General features: G+C 38.4%; 1 protein-coding gene across 1 annotated transcript in view; it reads right to left on the bottom strand.

Moving 5' to 3' along the window:
- Positions 1-20841, bottom strand: part of CPQ (carboxypeptidase Q) — a 463854-nt gene that overhangs the window by 395697 nt on the left and 47316 nt on the right. Inside the window, exon 2 of the mRNA XM_059994940.1 lies at positions 16313-16386. The gene's annotated coding sequence lies outside the window, so the exon portion shown is untranslated. The remainder of the gene's footprint in view (positions 1-16312; positions 16387-20841) is intronic.

Here is a 20841-nt window from a genome sequence, read left to right as displayed (position 1 = left end):
TGAAAGATTATGAATTCCTGAGTTCTGGTACTTACTAATTGAGACACTCAAACACTAGCCCCAATCCAGACTTGAGACAGACAGAAGTCTATTAAATTAAGAAGGTAGTTCCAAGCTTTTCAAATAGCCATCATCACATCACACTCAACATGTGAATTTTTCTTGATTGCTCTTTGACAGAGTTAAACTATTTCCCAGAGCAAGGAGAGAAGTCAGATCACTTGGCCAGTCTATCACTGTTAAGTGGGTACCTATAAGATCCTGTGTTCCAGGTACTACAAAATAAGGTAAGAAGGATAAATTTCTTAAAGAACAAATATCTTAGTCAAAAGAAATTTTTCATTTAACATCAATTATTGAACATCACTTTATGCCAGACCACGTAGAGGCACTTAGGTATAAAGCAGAATAAAAAACATAACCTAGCAAGAGAGACAGAAACAGAATAATAATAATTATAGTTAGTATTATTATGTTCAATATGAATTATAAAAAAGTATAGACAAATATCCCAAGTAACATGGAAAATATACAGGAGAGAGTACTTCATTGGATCTGTAGGCACCAGAAAAGGCTTCACAGAGAAGGTGACAAATCCACTGAGTCTTGAACAATGAGTAGGAGTCCTTCAAGAAGAGAAGCTTCAGAAAGGCATTCCAGAAAGAAGAAAAACCACAGGAACACAGACCCTGCTACTTCACAGAGAACCCTGGCGCTGCACAAACTGAATCAAGGTAGTTTATTGTTTAAGCCATGAATGGCAATCTGGTACAACAAATCTTTTTCCTAAAGTAATATATAGGATGTTCTTAATTTTAAGTTATTCTTGCATAAAAATGTTTTGGTACCTTTTTCCTCCAGTTTTATTGAAATATAATTGACATAAAGCACTGTATAAGTTTAAGCATAATGATTTGACACTACACATACCATGAAATGATTACCACAATAAGTTCAGTGAAAATCCATCATCGAATATAGACACAAAAGAAAAGAAAAACTACGTTTCCTTGTGATGAGAACTCTTAGAATTTATTCTCTTACCACCTTCACATATAGCACACAGCAGTGTTCATTATATTGATCACGTACATTACATCCCTAGCACTTATCTATCTTATAACTGGACATCCGCACATTTTGTCTGCCTTCATCCAATTCCTTCTCCTCCTACCCTCTACCTCTGGTAATCACAGATCTGATCTTTTTCTATGAGTTTGTTTGTTTATTTGTTGAAGTGTAATTGACCTCAACACTGTGTTAGTTCCTGGTGCACAACACAGTGATTCAATATTTCTGTACATTTCAGAATGGTCCCCATGATAAGTCTAGTTACCATCTGTCATCATACAAAGATATTACATACTCTTTGTAATATGTTACTCTTTGAATATATTACTATACTCTCCATGCTGTACATGTTATCCCCACAACTCATTTATTTTGTAATTTGGAGGGTTTTTTTAAATTTTTATTTTATATTGGAAAATAGTTGATTTACAATGTTGTGTTAGTTTCAGGTGTACAGCAAAGTGACTTAGTAATACATATACATATATCTACTCTTTTTCAGATTCTTTTCCCATAAAGATTATTACAGAGTATTGAATAGAGTTCCCTCTGCTATACAGTTGGTCCTTGTTGATTATCTATTTTATATATAGTAGTATATATATGTCAATACCAACCTCCTAATTTATCCCTCCCTCACCTTTCCCCTTTGGTAATCATAAATTTGTTTTTTAAGTCTGTGAGTCTGTTTCTGTTTTGTAAATAAGTTCATTTAGATCATTTTTTAGATTCCACATATAAGTGGTATGATAGGATATTTGTCTTTCTCTTTCTGACTTACTTCACTCTGTATGACATTCTCCAGGTCCATCTATATCTCTACAAATGACCCAATTTCATTCCTTTTTATGGAGGAGTAATATTCCATGGTATATATGTACCACATCTTCTTTATCCATTCATCTGTCAATGGGCATTTAGGTTGCTTCCATGACCTGGCTATTGTAAATAATGCTGCAATGAACATTGGGGTACATGCATTTTTTTTTTTTTTTTTTTTTTTTTTGCGGTACGCAGGCCTCTCACTGTTGTGGCCTCTTCCGTTGCGGAGCACAGGCTCTGGATGTGCAGTCTCAGCAGCCATGGCTCACGGGCCCAGCCGCTCCATGGCATGTGGGGTCTTCCTGGACCAGGGCACGAACCTACGTCCCCTGCATTGGCAGGCGGACTCTCAACCACTGCGTCACCAGGGAAGCCCTTCTGCCCATTTTTTGATTGGGTTGTTTGTTTTTTTAATATTGAGCTGCATGAGCTGTTTATATATTTTGCAGATTAATCCTTTGTCCATTGATTTGTTTGCAAATATTTTCTCCCACTCTGAGAGTTTTATTTTCATCTTGTTTATAGTTTCCTTTACTGTGCGAAAGCTTTTAAGTTTCATTACGTCCCATTTGTTTATTTTTCTTTTTATTTTCATTACTCTAGGAAGTGGATCCAAAAAGAGATTGCTGTGATTTATGTCAAAGAGTGTCCTGCCTGTTTTCCTCTAAGAGTTTCATAGTATCCAGTTTTACATTTAGGTCTTTAATTCATTTTGAGTTTATTTTTGTGTATGGTGTTAGAGAGTGTTCTAATTTCATTCTTTTACATGGTGCTATCCAGTTTTCCCAGCACCACTTACTGAAGAGACTGTCTTTTCTCGCTTGTATATTCTTGCCTCCTTTGTCATCAATTAATTGACCATAGGTTCATGTATTTCTGGACTTTCTATCCTGTTCCATTCATCTATAAGTCTGTCTTTGTGCCAGTGCCATACTGTTTTGATTTACTTTTCTGAAGTCAGGGAGCCTAATTCCTCCAGCTCCATTTTTCTTTCTCAAGATAGCTTTGCCTATTCAGGGTCTTTTGTGGAAGTTAATTTTCCTCGTCTATTCTTTTGTACTTGTTTCCAATTTTCTAATAGCAAGAAGTAGCAAACAGTAAAAGTAAATACACAAAAATATTAAGTAAAAAAATTAAAAAGCCAAAGCAAGCACTAAATCTAGTGCTTGCTTTCTTATAAATAAATCCTTATGGTTTAATGTTTTAGCATATTTTCTATGAATAAGACTGTCCATGGATCCAATGATGAAGTAAAATATAAAACTATTTCATATTAAAAAAAAATTAGGAAAAGGATGACTGACTCTAGGTAATCAGCTACCTGCACTCATTTGAGAACCAGAGGATTCCTAGATGGATGAATGGTGAAAATTTGGGAGATAAAACTACAAAGGTAAGGTATGAGGCAGTACTTGAAAAGTTCTAGTAAGTCATGCTGAGAAATTGTGCTTTATGACACAAAGAAATAACATATCAATTGTGTGAGGGACTTCTTTGCGTTTGTTATTTTACAGACAACAAAACCCCTGCAGATAATAGCATAAAGGATGAGTTTGCGTGAGAAGAGATTGAAAGTTACTGTAGTTATGCAGGAAAAAAACAGGACCAAAGCAGATAAGTTGGGAGAGACAGACATAAATAATGAAAATTATATACTGTCATCACATACTAATTAGATGGTTTCTGGCAAATCTAAAACAACTAGAGTCTTTGACATTAAAAAAGAGCGATCAGTTATGGCCGACAGGTACATGAAAAAGTGCTCAACATCACTAATCATCAGGGAAATGTAAATCAAAACCAAAATGAGATATCACCTCACACCTGTTAGGATGGGTATTATCAAAAAAGACAAAGATAAATGTTATCAAGGATGTGTAGAAAAGAGAAATTTCGTACACTCTTGTGGGAGTGTAAATTGGTGCAGCCACCATGGAAAACAGTACGGATTTTCCTCAAAAAACTAAAAACAGAACTACCATATGATCTAGGCATTCCACTTCCGGGTATTTATCTGAAGGAATTGAAATCAGGATCTCAAAGAGATATCTGCGTTCCCATGCACTGCAGCATTTTTCACAATAGCCAAGATATGGAAACAACGTAAATGTCCATGGATAAAGAAAATGTAGTATTTACAGTCAATGTAATACTATTCAGCCTTATATAAAGGAAATCCTACCATTTGCAACAATGTAAATAAACCTGGAGGACATTACACTAAGTGAAATAAGCCAGAGACAGAAGAATGAATACATGATTCTACTTATATGAAGAATCTAAAATAGTCAGACTCATAGAAGCAGAGAATAGAATGGTGGTTACACCAGGGGCTGGGAGAAGGGGGAAATGGGGCAATGTTGGTTCAAGAAGACAAAGTTTCAGTTATGCAAGATGAGTAAGTCCTAGAGATCTACTACTGTACAGCATAGTGCCTATAGTTAACAATACTGTATTATATACTTATAAATTTGTTGAGAGTGTAATCTAATGTTGTGTTCTTAGGAGGGAGGGGTGAAGGAAGAGAGGAAGGGAGGAAGGAAGAGGGGAAGGGAAGAAAGGAGGGAGGAAGAGGAAGCTTTTGGAGGTGATGGATACATTTACGGCACTGACTGTGGTGATGGTCTCAAAAGTGTATGCTTATCTCCAAACCCACCAAGTTGCATACATTAAATATATTCAGCTTTTGTATGTCACAAGAAATGTTTTATACACAAAAGGAGTAAGGAAATCTCTGCCAAAATTAAATCCATAATTGCTATCTTTCTTTTTTGTCTTTCTCACTCAGAAAATCATAGGACGTCAAAGGTAGAAGGAACCTCATTCTGAGGTGCTCAAACTTCAGTGCACATGCTTGGTCAGCTTGTTAAAAGGAAGATATCTGAGTCCCATCCCCAGAGGTTCCCATCCTGTAGGCCTGTGTGGAGTCCAGGAATCTCGACTTTTAACAAGCCACCCTAGTAATTCGGATACATACCCAAGGAACATATTCCGAGAATCACTGATCTGGTACAAGCCCCTCAACTGCCAGATGAGAAAGCTGAGGTCAGGACAATAGAAGTCATGAATCTAACCTCAGGAAGTTCCAGAGTTCAAACCCTAGGTTCCCAATTCCCAGTAATCTTTACACTACACATCTCTTACTGCCCCAAACAACCCAAAGTCAGTGTGGGCCAACTAGATGAAACTGGAATAACCAATCTGTAAGAGACACAGGGTCAAATTCTGAAAGCAAGAACTTTTGGGGAGTGGCTTTGGTCTCATGCAGGCAGGTGACAGCACACTCACCTCAGCAGTAGACCCTTCTCAAAGTGTGTTCACATTCTGGTAGGCTGTTCATAGCCATTCTTCTTTCCATGCCTTGGGCAGCACTTGGTTGGCCCGTTCCAACAATGAGCTCAGAAAATTGCAAATACTCCGAACCCCAGGTATCAGCCATGTCACATAACTTAAACTCTTAAGAATAAGAAACTGGTGGGAAATATTTTGCAACACAGCATTTGACCGTTAGAGCTGTGGGGCTGAAAGATGCTAAAACTGCAGCTAACTACTTACAGTTCACAACCTCCTTATGCCTCAGTTTCTTCACGTATCAAAAGGCCGTAATGAGACCTTTCCTACACACCTCAGAGACATGCTGTAGGAAGCAGGTAGCTGTGAAACTGCTTTTACAAGTTTTAAAAGGACTATACGAAAAGGTAAAATCCTTTCTCGTCTACTGCAGCTGCCACTATTGGATACTTTGAGAGGTCCAGGCACAAGGAGAAGCATCTGGAAGAAATTTGCTTTTGGCTGGGCTTTGAAAGGAGAAGTGATTACTGATGGAGTGACGGTGAGGATAAAGAAAATAAGGTGGACAGAAGCAGAGACCACAGGGTGGGCAGTCTGATAAGACTGCTGACAGAAATTAACTATTTTTTTTTTTTTTTTTTTTTTACTCCTATGGGCTCTTGGCCTTCATAAGGCAGAATGTACCAAGAAAGTAAGACACAGAGGAACGACCTTTTTTCTCTAATTCCGGCTACTTACTAAAAGCTATCTATAAGATAATATTTCGTTTTTAAAACATTGTATTTAAAATTAGGTATGGCTTGATTGTTAAAGGTTTTAATGTGAGGAGGTGTGCTGATATTAAAGGGAGTTTCTCAGCTATTGCATCTCTTGACTCCAGCATTTCAAATTAACAAACCTTATGCTGCATTCATGTTTTCACTCTATAAAATACACGACTTGTTTTTCTCCTATCTAAACAGGCCAAGTCAACTTTCATCAAGTCATCACCAAACAGCATTTTATTAAGCCACCACCTGTGCACATCATATAACACTGCAGTGAGTTAAGGAGCCTGAGTGAAGAAAGGACAAGTTCACATCGCAGCTAATTCCCAAAAGTGGGGAGAGTTTTGAAAAGCATCCACTTGTTAAGCTTTGGCACAGTTTCAATAAGATGATGGAAACTGAACTAGACCTTACTGGTCATCTAATTCAAGCATCTGTTCTTTTATTTTAACATCTTTATTGGAGTATAATTGCTTTACAATGGTGTGTTAGTTTCTGCTTTATAACAAAGTGAATCAGTTATACATATACATATATCTCCATATCTCTTCCCTCTTGTGTCTCCCTCCCTCCCACCCTTCCTATCCCACCCCTCTAGGTGGTCACAAAGCACCGAGATGATCTCCCTATGCTATGTGGCTGCTTCCCACTAGCTATTTGACATTTGGTAGTGTATATATGTCCATGCCACTCTCTCACTTTGTCCCAACTTACCCTTCCCCCTCCCCGTGTCCTCAAGACCATTCTCTAGCAGGTCTGCATCTTTATTCCCGTCTTGCCCCTAGATTCTTCATGACCACTTTTTTATTTTTTTTAGATTCCATATATATGTGTTAGCATACAGTATTTGTTTTTCTCTTTCTGACTTACTTCAGTCTGTATGACAGACTCTATGTCCATCCACCTCACTACAAACAATTCAGTTTCGTTTCTTTTTATGGTTGAGTAATATGTCATTGTATATATGCGCCACATCTTCTTTATCCATTCATCTGTCGATGGACACTTAGGTTGCTTCCATGTCCTGGCTATTGTAAATAGAGCTGCAATGAACATTGTGGTACATGACTCTTTTTGAATTATGGTTTCCTCAGGGTATATGCCCAGTAGTGGGATTGCTGGGTCATATGGTAGTTCTACTTTTAGTTTTTTAAGGAACCTCCATACTGTTCTGCACAGTGGCTGTATCAATTTACATTCCCACCAACAGTGCAAGAGGGTTCCCTTTCCTCCACACCCTCTCCAGCATTTACTGTTTGTAGATTTTTTAATGATGGCCATTCTGACTGGTGTGAGATGATATCTCATTGTAGTTTTGATTCGCACTTCTCTAATGATTAATGATGTTAAGCATTCTTTCATGTGTTTGTTGGCAATCTGTATATCTTCTTTGGAGAAATGTCTATTTACGTCTTCTGCCCATTTCTGGATTGGGTTGCTTGTTTTTTTGATATTGAGCTGCATGAGCTGCTTGTAAATTTTGGAGATTAATCCTTGGTCAGTTGCTTTGATTGCAAATATTTTCTCCCATTCTGAGGGTTGTCTTTTGGTCTTGTTTATGGTTTCCTTTGCTGTGCAAAAGCTTTTAAGTTTCATTAGCTCCCATTTGCTTATTTTTGCTTTTATTTCCATTTCTCTAGAAGGTGGGTCAAAAAGGATCTTGCTGTGATTTATGTCATAGAGTGTTCTGCCTATGTTTTCCTCTAAGAGTTTGATAGTGTCTGGCCTTACATTTAGGTCTTTAATCCATTTTGAGTTTATTTTTGTGTACGGTGTTAGGGAGTGTTCTAATTTCATTCTTTTATGTGTAGCTGTCCAGTTTTCCCAGCACCACTTATTGAAGAGGTTATCTTTTCTCCATTATATATTCTTGCCTCCTTTATCAAAGATAAGGTGACCATATGTGTGTGGGTTTACTTCTGGGCTTTTTATCCTGTTCCATTGGTCGATCTTTCTGTTTTTGTGCCAGTACCATACTGTCTTGATTACTGTAGCTTTGTAGTATAGTCTGAAGTCAGGGAGCCTGATTCCTCCAGCTCTGTTTTTCATTCTCAATATTGCTTTGGCTATTTGGAGTCTTTTGTGTTTCCATACAAATTGTGAAATTTTTTGTTCTAGTTCTGTGAAAAATGTCAGTGGTCGTTTGATAGGGATAGCACTGAATCTGTAGATTGCTTTGGGTAGTAGAGTCCTTTTCACAGTGTTGATTCTTCCAATCCAAGAATATGGTATATCTCTCCATCTATTTGTATCATCTTTAATTTCTTTCATCAGTGTCTTATAATTTTCTGCATACAGGTCTTTTGTCTCCTTAGGTAGGTTTATTCCTAGGTATTTTATTCTTTTTGGTGCAATGGTAAATGGGAGAGTTTTCTTAATTTCACTTTCAGATTTTGCATCATTAGTGTATAGGAATGCCAGAGATTTCTTTACATTAAGTTTGTATCCTGCTACTTTACCAAATTCATTGATTAGATCTAGTAGTTTTCTGGTAGAGTCTTTAGGATTCTCTACGTATAGTATCATGTCATCTGCAGTGACAGCTTTACTTCTTCTTTTCCAGTTTGGATTCATTTTATTTCTTTTTCTTCTTTTTCTTCTCTGATTGCTGTGGCTAAAACTTCCAAAACTATGTTGAATAAGAGTGGTGAGAGTGGCAACCTTGTCTTGTTCCTGATCTTAGTGGAAATGCTTTCAGTTTTTCAACTGAGGATGATGTTGGCTGTGGGTTTGTCATATATGGCCTTTATTATGTTGAGGAAAGTTCCCTCTATGCCTACTTTCTGCAGGGCTTTTATCATAAATGGGTGTTGAATTTTGTCAAAAGCTTTTTCTGCATCTATTGAGATGATCATATGGTTTTTCTCCTTCAGCTTGTTAATATGGTGTATCACGTTGATTGATTTGCGTATATTGAAGAATCCTTGCATTCCTGGGGTAAACCCCAGTTGATCATGGTGTAAGATCCTTTTAATGTGCTGTTGGATTCTGTTTGCTAGCATTTTGTTGAGGATTTTTGCATCTATGTTAATCAGTGATATTGGCCTGTATTTTTCTTTCTTTGTGACAATCTTTGTCTGGTTTTGGTACCAGGTGGCCTTGTAGAATGAGTTTGGGAGTGTTCCCCCCTCTGCTATATTTTGGAAGAGTTTGAGAAGGAAAGGTGTTAGCTCTTCTCTAAATGTTTGATAGAATTTGCCTGTGAAGCCATCTGGTCCTGGGCTTTTGTTTGTTGGAAGATTTTTAATCACAGTTTCAATTTCAGTGCTTGTGATTGGTCTGTTCATATTTTCTATTTCTTCCTGGTTCAGTCTTGGAAGGTTGTGCATTTCTAAGAATTTGTCCATTTCTTCCAGGTTGTCCATTTTATTGGCATATAGTTGCTTGTAGTAATCTCTCATGATCCTTTGTATTTGTGCAATGTCAGTTGTTACTTCTCCTTTTTCATTTCTAATTCTATTGATTTGAGTCTTCTCCCTTTTTTTCTTGATAAGTCTGGCTAATGGTTTATCAAATTTTTTTATCTTCTCAGCAAGCATCTGTTCTAAAGTACAACTTCTCACTCAAAGTAAAACACCCACTGCCATAGCCTTAATTTATGACTACCCTCTCTCTGCTTGGAAATGTCCAAAAATGGGATGCTTACCACCCCAAATGATAGGCTGTTATACTTTTTATCAATTTTAATTAAAATAATGTTCTTTTATTTGCTGTTTACCTGTTCACCTCCCTGCAATATACCTTAATGAAAAAAGCAAGAGTTTTAGAGTCATACAGGATTGAGTACAATCCCCAATTCTGCCAATTACCAGTTGTTTGACCTTGAGTATCTTCTTTAAGCTCTCTGATCCTCGATTTCCTCACCTATAAAATGAAAACAATAACCGCCTACCTTAGTGGTTTGTTGTGTGAAGTAAACTGTGTATGTGAAAAGTAAATTATATGTGAAAAGTGTTTAGCAGTGTACATGGCACTTAACAGCTGCTCAGTGAACAAAGTATTATTCCATTCATTTGTTCTAGCTCTGTCATTTGCTGCTAATGTTTTGATTCCTCTTTTATATGCATATAAGAGTTGTTTAAACATATGATGATGGTGAACTTCTTCTTTCCTAACACTGGTCCTTAACCATCTCCAGTTCCTGCCTTGTGTTCTGTTGCCATTTAATCCCAGTCACTACCCTGTTGGGGTCATAGGGATAGTCCAACATAATGGGTTATAGGTAGGGGATTGGGTTATTTAGTGACTTGGAACATCTTTCAACCAAAGGATATGATACAATCCAGATAAACACTTCAAACCATGACAAGACGGAAGAAATAAATTTAAATACAGGCATAACTCATTTTATTTTACTTCGCTTTACTGCACCTCACAGATACTATATTTTTCAAAATTGAAGGTTACTCTGCATTAAGTAAACTCTATCAGTGCCATTTTTCCAATAGCGTTTACTCACATCATGTCTCTGTGTCACATTTTGGTAATTCTGATAATATTTCAAACTTTTTGATTATTATTTGTTACAGTGATCTGTGATCAGTGACCTTTGATGCTACTGTTATAATTGTTTTGGGGCACCACAAACTGCACCCACTTAAGATAGCAAACTGACTCAATAAATGTTGTGTGTGTTCTCACCGCTCCAGACTCTCTCCCTTTCCTTGGGCCTCCTTATTCCCTAAGACAAAACAATATTGAAATTAGGCAAATTAATAGTCCTACAATGGCCTTTAAGCACTCGTTCAAGTAAAAGGAAGAGTTGCACATCTCTCACTGTAAATCAAAAGCTAGAAACGATTATTATGCTTAATGAGGAAGACACATCAAAAGCAAAGAGAGGTCAAAAGCTAGGCCTCTTGCACCAGTTAGCCAAGTTGTGAATGAATGCAAAGGAAAAGTTCTTGAAAGAAACTAAAAGTGCTACTCCAGTGAACATACCAATGATAAGAAAGTGAAATAGCCTTATTGCCCATATGAAGCAAGTTTGAGTGACCTAGATAGAAGATAGTATCAGCCACAACATTACCTTAAGCCAAAGCCTAATATAAAGCAAGGTCCTAACTCTCTTCAATTCTGTGAAGGCTGAGGAAGGTGAGGAAGCTGCAGAAGAAAAGTTTGAAGCTAGCAGAAGTTGGTTCTTGAGCTTTATGGAAAGAAGCCGTCTCCATAACATAAAAGTACCATGTGAAGCAGCTAGTGCTGATGTAGAAGCCGCAGAAGTTAGGAAGAAGATCTAACTAAGATCATTCGTGAAGGTGGCTACACTAAACAACAGATTTTTAATGCAGATGAAACAGCCTTCTATCGGAAAAAGATGCCATCTGGGACTTGCATAGCTAGAGAAGAGAAGTCAATGCCTAATTTAAAAGCTTCAAAGGACAGGCTGACTCTCTTATTAGGGTCTAATGAAGCTAGTGACTTGAAGTTGAATGAAGTTTAAATGACCATTTCAAAAATCCTAAGGCCCTTAAGAATTATGCTAAATCTATACTGCCTGTGCTCCTTAAATGGAACAATAAAGCCTGGATGACAGCACATCTGTTCACAACATGGTTTACTGAATATTTTAAGCCCACTGTTGAGACCTACTGCTCAGAAAAAAAGATTCCTTTCAAAATATTACTGTTCATTGACAATGCACCTGGTTACCCAAGAGCTCTTATGGAGATGTATAATAAGATTAATGTTGTTTTCATGTCTGCTAGCACAACATCCATGCTGCAGCCCATGGATTGAGGAGTCATTTCCACTTCCAAGTCTTAACTATTTAAGAAATATATTGTAAAGTTATAGCTGCCATGGGTAGTAATTCCTCTGGTGGATCTAAGCAAAGTAAATTGAAAACCTTCTGGAAATGATTACCATTCTAGATGACATTAAGAACATTCGTGATTCATGGGAAGAGGTCAAAATATCAACATTCACAGGAATTTGGAAGAAGTTGATTCCAATCCTCATGGAATGACTTTGAGGGGCTCAAGACTTCAGTGGAGGAAGTAACTGCAGATGTGGTGGAAATAGCAAGAGAATTAGAATTAAAAGTGGAACCTGAAGATGTGAATAAATTGTTGCAATCTCATGATAAAACTTTCACAGATGAGAAGTTGCTTCTTATGGATGAGCAAAGAAAGTGGTTTCTTGAGATGGAATCTGTTCCTCGTGAAGACACTGTGAAGATTGTTGAAACGACAACAAAGAATTTAGACTGTTACATCCACTAAGTTGATAAAGCAGCAGCAGGGTTTGACAGGATCAACTCCAGTTTTGAAAGAACTTCTACTGTGGGTAAAATGCTATCAAACAGCCTTGTATTTTACAGAGAAATCGTTCCTGAAAGGAAGTATCAATCAATGCAGCAAACTTCACTGTTGTCGTATTTTAAGAAATTCCCACAGCCTCCCCAGCCTTCAGTAACCACCACCCTGATCAGTCAGCAGCCACCAACACTGAAGCAAGACCCTACACCAGCAAAAACATTACAACCTGATGAAGGCTCAGATGATGGTTAACATTATTTAGCAACAGAGTAATTTTTAATTAAGGTAGATACATTGTTTTTGGAGATATAATGCTATTATTGAACACTTAACAGACTATAGTATAGTGTAAACCTAACTTCTATATGCACTGGAAAGCCAAAAATTTCATGTGACTTGCTTTATTGTGATATTTGCTTTGTTGCAGTGGTCTGGAACAGAACCTGAAATATCTCCAAGGTATGCCTGTATAACGTTAATCACAATCAATGTAAATGGACTTTACTGTCTGGTTAAAAGACAAATATTGTCAGACTGGAGTAAAAAATAAAATACAACTCTAAGTTATTTGGGAGGGACACACCTAAAGCTTAACACACATAAATTTAATGTAAAGTTTATGAAAAAGATATATCAAAAAACACTAATTAAAAAAAATTGATAAAGCTGTATCAATATCAGACAAAATCGATTTAAAGGCAAAAGGATTATTGATGTGAAGAGAATCATTACCAAAAATGCTCAGTTCACTAGGAATATATAACAATTTTACATGTATATGCACTTAATTACATGGATTCAAAAGTATATAGAGCAAAAAAAAATGTCTGAACTACAGAGAAATGGGCAAATCCTCATAATAATGGAAGATTTTAACATACCTCCTCAGTAACTGACATATCAAGCAAAAACAACAACAAAATCAGTAATGATATAAAAATCTGAACAACACAACAAACTTGATCTACTGTGTACGTATGAGACAATACATTCAACAACTTGAGAATATACATTCTCTTCAAGCACACATGGTTATAAAAATTAACCACATTCCGGGCCATAAAATAGATCTCAACAAATTTCAGATTCTCTTATCTCACATACTATGTTATCTGAAAGCAAATAGTTAAATTAAAAATCAGTAGCAAGAAGAACTATAAAAGGAAATTACATATTTGAAATCCAAAAACACCCTTCTAAATTACCCAGTGGTTATAGAAGAATTAAAATTAGAAAATACATAGAACTGAACGATAACAGAAATACTACTGATCAAAACACATGAAGTGCAGCGACAGACATTCATAAGTTTGGAATAGTGTAGAATGTACTTAAATGAGATTTTAGAAAGCAGAAACCATAAAGGAAAAGATCAGTTAATTTACTATGTCAAAATTAATCATCTTGATTCATAGAAAGACCATAGAATGACTGAGGAGGAAAAAAGCCACAAACTGGGAGAAAATAGTAGCAATACAAATACCATCAAAAGCATTAGGACCTAGAATACAGAAGAATCTCAAAGAACAAAAGAGGAAAAGATGAACAATCCAACAGAAAAATGTGAAAAGTCACTTCATAGAAAGGGAAACAGGAATGGTGAATTAAAAGATGTTCACCTTCATTAGGAATTAGGAAATTGTAAATTTAAATCACAAGATACCATTCACATCATAATACTGGCAAACACACAAAAGTCTGATAATAAGTATGGGAGATAACATGGAACAAAAGAAGAAATCCTACACTCTGGAAAACAATTTGGAATTATATGGTAAATCTGAACATGCACATACCTATAACTCCCTTTCTGGCATGGACAACTGAGCAGTGTTACTGAACCAGTACCACTGCATACAGCCGTCTGTGCCTTGTAATTAGTACCTCTTAGAGGTACACAGTATCCCTACATGTAAAAACATACAGAGCAAGCCTGTCAGTGACAACTACTGAACTGGAGAACACCAGAGAAGACTTGGGGAGAAAAATCATCAGTTTATATTTCAACATTTTTCACAGAGAATACAGTCTAGTTAAAATTAAACCTTAAGCTCACAATTCTATACTCTCCTTACTCAGAAATTTTGTCTACGAATAATATAGTCACTAGCTACATTTAGCTACTGAGCACTTGAAATATGGCTACTGCAAACTGAGACGTGCTATAATTGCAATCTACCTCCTAGATTTCAAAGACTAAGTACAGAGAAGAAAAAGAGAGTATGAAATACCTCACTAATTATTTATATTGATTACATGTTGAAATAATATTTTTACATTGGATTAAATAAAATATATTACTAAAAATGTATTTCACCTGTCTCTTTTTATTTTTATTTTTTAATGTGGCTACTACAAAATTCAAACTTAGTATGGAGCTCACATGCTATTTCTATTGAACGGGGCTGTTCTCAGAACTATCTGAACCACGTATTCATTATTATCCATGTCTTCATTAAGTAATGATGGATTGAAAAAGTTCATTGTTAAAAATGGTGAAAGGGAAATAAAAATGTGCCTCACACTGAAAAGTCAGGACCATAATAAAGGAAGTCATTTGTTAACTGCATGCAAAGTGAGGAACTGAAATCCCTGTACTCCGCAAATGTCACCTCTTCACCAACACAGAGAATAGTCACAAGTGCACAGACATTGAGACGTCACCAATGTCTTATCTTTGGTAGGAATGGAAGGGACTTTTAAATGTCCTGGCAATGAGGAGGTATAACAAAAAGGGAGTTTAGTGATATTAAGCTGAAACTTAAGTCCTGTCTTTAAAATAGGTTTGAAACAGAAGCCTTGTGCAGAGATTTGAAGAAGTCTATATAAAAGACTCTGTACACCACTCTGTCCCAGCCAACAAATCTGTACCTGAAATTCTGAAAATGCCTTTGTTAACAGATAGATGCATTAGTTGGGGTTCACAGGGGACTTCTTTTCAAAGGTATATACTCATAGCGTGATAAAACAATGAGTCCTACCATTGATCTCACATAGAACTTGATCTGAGCTATCTTCATCAGATTCTTTCCTCAGACAACTCACTAACACTGAGGCATTAAAAAAATATTTTTTTCTGGAAGGAGGAATGCTAAAAAAAACATTGCCTTGCAGGGGGTGCTCTCACTGGGACACTTTGGGCAAGTGAACTCTGACAGCAGAGCCACATGGGGGCCCTGCTCAGAACCTGGATGTGAGTGGAGGTGTGCCAGACAGCACGGGGATACAGGAGGATAACATGAGAAGAGGCCGCCGTAGAGACAGCAACACATTTTGCCAGAAACTGCCTTGATTTCAATTTCAAATCACCAAAAGATTTTATTGCCCCAAATAAGCATTTTCCACTTTTTACTTCTTGGAAGTGTTTTTTGTCATCTGTTTGTTAAGAACGGAAATAAAAAATACAACTACTATGTTAAAGTGGGTTAGCAACCAAACTTACATATTTTGGATAATAACATGTCAATAAGATAATTCAAAAAAAAAAATTTTAGGGGACTTTCCCTGGCAGTCCAGTGGTTAAGACTATGCGCTTCCACTGCAGCTAGCACGAGTTCGATCCCTGGTCGGGGAACTAAGATCCCACGTGCCGCGTGGCACGGCCATAAATAAATAAATTAATTAATTAAATTAACCATTCTTAAAAAAAAAAATTTAACATACTAAAGATAATCCACAGTGAGCCCACCGAACATCCTAATTGGCTCAAACACCGATTTTAATAGGGTGCTATTCCTCCATTTATCCAGATGCCAGAAAGAAAAGGTTCTTCACTGTGAACGCTGAGGAAACCAAAAAGCATTTTTCATTCTGTAGAGGTCGGGGGTGTGCAAAGAACATGATGTGGAAATTGATGTCAGCTTGTGAAAGATAAACAGGAAATACCACCTACGGCCATGTTGAGACTTGAGAAACACTAGTTCAGTGTCATTGAGATAGGGCCAAACCCAAATGAGTTCTTCCTTTAACAGATTTTAGACACTTTTGATTTGTGTATTCTACTCAACGTTATTCAATTACAGATCATCTAACTCTGTAATTCCCCAAGCCTCTGACTTCTCTGTCATCTCCCTGAACGCGTCCGGTCGTTTCACTACTTACCAAAGTCTGGCTGGGAAGAATGAGGGCGAGGAGGAAGCTAAATTCGTATCAGTCAATTACACTTCTTAGCAACACTGTAAAATATTCACAAAGGAAAAAGTGAGGTGTCTATATGACCTGGGAGTTTTGTTTAACCACACTGGAATACCAAAATGGGAGAGAATATGTTCGTGTTTTTACATACCTGCTTCAAATTCCACTGTTCTTTTAACAAAAATATTTTCATCAAAAAATGCTCCCTCGGGCTTCCCTGGTGGCGCAGTGGTTGAGAGTCCGCCTGCCGATGCAGGGGACACGGGTTCGTGCCCCGGTCTGGGAAGATCCCACATGCCGCGGAGCGGCTGGGCCCGTGAGCCATGGCCGCTGAGCCTGCGCGTACGGAGCCTGTGCTCCGCAACGGGAGAGGCCACAACAGTGAGAGGCCCGCGTACCGCAAAAAAAAAAAAAAAATGTTCCCTCGGGCTTCCCTGGTGGCGCAGTGGTTGAGAGTCCGCCTGCCGATGCAGGGGACACGGGTTTGTGCCCCGGTCCGGGAAGATCCCACATGCCGCGGAGCGGCTGAGCCCGGAAGCCACGGCCGCTGAGCCTGCGCGTCCGGAGCCTGTGCTCCGCAACGGGAGGGGCCACAAGAGTGAGAGGCCGCATACCGTAAAAAAAAAAAAAAATGCTCCCTCATCCATGAACCTGCACCTCTGTCTGGTCCACAGAGATCTCCTTCCCACATCAAACCTCCCAACCCCCGGCCCATCCACGACCACTATTTACAGACCCTCATGCCATTTTCATTCTCACGAAAACAGGTTTGTGCCTGATTCCCTCTCCACTGAATATCTCAGTTCATTCACGTTACAGAGTATTTCCTGAGACATTTCATGGAAGCTCCTGGCTTCTCCTTCGTCATTCAACAAGGAACAACTCCTCCCCCACCCCATCTGGTCCCGTGATGCTACAAGTCAATCAAGAAGTTTGGACCCATCATATGTAGAGGGAATCCGTGTTCATCCTACAGTACAAGTACAATACAAAGGTAACTGAAAGTTCCCAGATTAAACCAAACCATCAATCCCACGCCAGAACAGACCTGAAAGCTTATGGTGGATTCCAGGAAAGCCTGCAGTATCCAAGGAGCCAACCTGTATTAAGAGTACACTAGCTTATATCCAACGTTCGTTTCCGTTAACAAGTTGTGAGACAGGTATTATCTCTAACTAAGAGATAAAGGAACTGAGGCTCAGAGAGTTTAGCTATAGTTGTCCAAAGTCACAGTTAATAAGTGACAGAGACACGGTTCAAATCAAGGTCTAGATGGTTAAAATCCAGTAAACTCTAGATCAGTGATTTTTTTGAACAGTCTTCCTCTTTGGAGCTTAGTTCTAGGCAGATGCTGCTATAAGAAGGAAGTGAGAGTTTGGAAAAAATTAGTAATGCAAGTGGTAAATGGTGCCCAATGAGCAAGGTTTCAGAACTATCTTAGATGAAGAACCTCCACTTTTATCTTTTTTATGCATTGGAATTCCATAAAGTTTAATGGAGGTAGGGAGGACAATTGAATGTCTTTTCTTTTTTTAAAGTTAATGTATATACAGTTTATTGCTCTAGGTCAGTAGGTCTCAAACGTAGATGCACATTAGAATCACCTGGGGAGCCTTTAAAACGCCTGTTGCCATGGCCACATCTGAGACAAATTACATCAGAATTTCTGAGGGTGGGACCCAGGCATCAGTGGTTTTGTAAAGCTTCCCGCGTGATACCATTCAAGTTTCAGATCCCCTGGTCCAGGTTAGAAATGCTAAGGATTGAGTCGTTTTCTAAAACCTTTAAGATTAGAAAGATTTTACAGGCCCTCTGACAACCACCAGTCTTTTGGGGGAAGGAGAAAAGAGATGAGCTGGACCAGCTCACTGTTTCCCTCCCTGTACTAAGCTTTCTTCTTTGGCTGTGTTCATCTTCCCAAGTCTAATATCCTAATGTCTGTCATCAGCTTCTCCCAAGACACTTGGTCCTCTGCAGTTGTCTATTCCAAATTTGGTTTCTTGCTGCCCGCAAGAGAGATGAGCTGACTTCAGGAGAGGAGAAGAAACTCAAGCTTTCAGGCCACTGGTAATTTTCTATGGCCTTCTCATAGCTTTAGTTTCCTTTCATCTTCCCGTCTCTTCGTTTTAACTTGTTCTATTCAGGATATGTTATTTAAAATATATGTCCAGTAGGGTCATTATATCCTCAAGCTCTGTGCTAGCCTAGCAAAGAGAAAAAATTAGCTGATTCCTTCTGAAAGGACTATGGTCCTGAGCGTTCACATGCGTCTGTCAGCTCTGACAGGGGGCAAGACACGGGAACATGGAACACTGCCACTGCCTTTGTGTTTATCCTCCTCATTATCCAAGGCCCTCTGTGTACAGGGTCTCCCAACTGCTGACAATCTCCAGACCCGAGGCCATTTTCAATATCAAATAAAGCATCAAAACTCATCCTGAAATATCAGACAAATTCAGGAGATGAGACATGGTATAAGCCAACTAACTGGCTTGTCTCTTCCACAAGTCAATGTCCTGTGTTCACACAAACACACACATACACACAAAAGCAAGGATGAGGAAAGACTGTTCTAAGCGCAAAGAGGCTGAAGAGACATAAGAATGAAGTGAAAGGCACTGGCCCTGATTAGATCCTGAACTGAACAAACCAACTACAAAAGATACTTTGGAGACAAATGGGAAATTTGAATATGGATCAAGTATTAGATGATATTAAGGAATTTCAGCTCATTTTAATAAGGGCAATAATAGTATATGGTACTGCAGGAAATAGTCATATTTTTAGAGAAATATGTAGGGATGATTTAACACTAGCAATAAAACAAAAATGATGAAGCAAATATGGCAAAATGTTGACAATTATTAAATCCAGATGATGTGTATATATTCAGTATTATATGCTAACTACTTTGTTTGAAGTTTTTCATAATAAAAAATAATTTTTTTAATTCTCATCCCTGAAAAATAGGCACAGCTAGAAAATACTCTTTCCTATAATGAAGACTTCCATAGGAAAATGCTCAGGAGATGTGAAACCAGGATGTCCAAATCTACAAGGTGTGTAAGGCAGCCATAGGATGAGGGTCTACACTATGCCCAATACAACTCTCTCCACCCTTTTACCCACCCTGCATGGGAAAAGTGTTGTCTCAAGGTGCACACGCATGGCTTCACACCTAACAAGGAATCACACAGAGCTCTCTAGCATACTCAGAGTTCCATGGAGGTCCACCCCAGCTCCGTCAGCTGTAAGACTCCCTGTCATTTCCCAGATTTCTTGGAAGCCACTGGTTTCCACTGGTTATTTAAATTTGTGTGACGGGTATTACATCTGTTGTGATGCAAACGTTCTCCCTGTATGTAGGTAATCTAGGTGCTGATTCCATCCACAAATGACATAATACATCCAACAGGACATGCGCTTTGAGTTCCTTTTTCGCCTAGTGATGAAGGATTTCTCACTCTCTAATCTGATTTTTCTTGAGCCTGAAACCATACATTTGCCAGACAGGCTGAGCCAGGAGTCCCTCCTTCGGCTTAGTTAACAGACCTGTATGGGGATCAAACATATGACCCTGTGCTCTGATGAACTCCACTAGCTCAATCTCAGGGACCACATCTATAATCCCACACCTGGAAGACCAGCACAGCTGGCTCAGAAAATATTTCTGATACTGACTCAAGAAGAGAGAAAACTCTGTGATTTATAAAGTGCTTTCTCGGTTTCCCAAGATGATACTGACCACATCTACCCTCAGAACGTGTCAAATAATCCCAAGGAAGGCAAAGGTTTTCTGTTTCAAGGCTATGCCCAAAATGCTCAAAAGCCTAAAATCCACAAATCAAAAGGTAGAGAAAATTCTAAGACGGTTAAACACCTTTTTTTATAAATAAAAAAAACGGACTGCTCTTTAGCCTATCAATCTATTAGGATAAAAGAAGGGGAAATCCAATTTCTAATTACACTGGAGTCACCTGACTCACATTAGAGCACAATGAAGCAGAGAAACCCTAAAGGGCAAAGAGTCACTGAATAATAAAATGCTGGCCTCGGGCTTACCTGGTGGCGCAGCAGTTGAGAGTCCGCCTGCCGATGCAGGGGACACGGGTTCATGCCCCGGTCCGGGAAGATCCCACATGCCGCGGAGCGGCTGGGTCCGTGAGCCATGGCCGCTGAGCCTGCGCGTCCGGAGCCTGTGCTCCACGACGGGAGAGGCCACAACAGTGAGAGGCCCGCGTACCACAAAAAAAAAAAAAAAAAAAATGCTGGCCTCTTTTACTTTTTCAACATAATGTATCCTTCCATATAACATTTCTCTTCTACTAAAAGTATCAAAACAAGTCAGGCCTCCCAAGCACCAGCATTTGGTAAAAGTACTTAAGACAAGCAGTAAGGCTAAGTGCTCAGACATTGTCCTGCCTATTCTCAGTACCAGATGACTGGGAAGTCAAGGTTAACATGACAGCCATTTCAATGAACTATCACCCCAAGAG

The sequence above is a fragment of the Delphinus delphis genome, chromosome 17 (genome assembly GCF_949987515.2).
Source record: "Delphinus delphis chromosome 17, mDelDel1.2, whole genome shotgun sequence".
In the NCBI taxonomy this organism is placed as follows: Eukaryota; Metazoa; Chordata; class Mammalia; order Artiodactyla; family Delphinidae; genus Delphinus; species Delphinus delphis.
Note: the sequence above shows the minus strand (reverse complement) of the source record. Positions and strands in the feature narration are given on the sequence as shown.